Source organism: Palaemon carinicauda, unplaced genomic scaffold (genome assembly GCF_036898095.1).
Source record: "Palaemon carinicauda isolate YSFRI2023 unplaced genomic scaffold, ASM3689809v2 scaffold403, whole genome shotgun sequence".
NCBI lineage: Eukaryota > Metazoa > Arthropoda > Malacostraca > Decapoda > Palaemonidae > Palaemon > Palaemon carinicauda.
In genome coordinates, this window is record NW_027171655.1 from 2177 (window position 1) to 2500 (window position 324).

The following is a 324-nucleotide window of genomic DNA, read 5'->3' on the forward strand; positions in this document are numbered from 1 at the left end:
ATATATATATATATATATATATATATATATATATATATAAGTATATATTATTACCATCATGTCCTCCTATGCCTATTGATGCAAAGGGCCTTGGTTAGATTTCGCTAGTCGTTTCTATCTTAAGCTTTCAATTCAATACTTCTCCATTTATCATATCCTACTTCATGCTTCATAGCCTTCAGCCATGTAGGCCGGGGTCTTTCAATTCTGTTATAGTTTCATTTATAGTCCTGTCCTGCCATTTACCCCAAATATCCTTTGGAGGGCTTTGTTTTCAATTTTACTAAATCTATTGGAATCGTTTTATTGTCATACCATGACTCA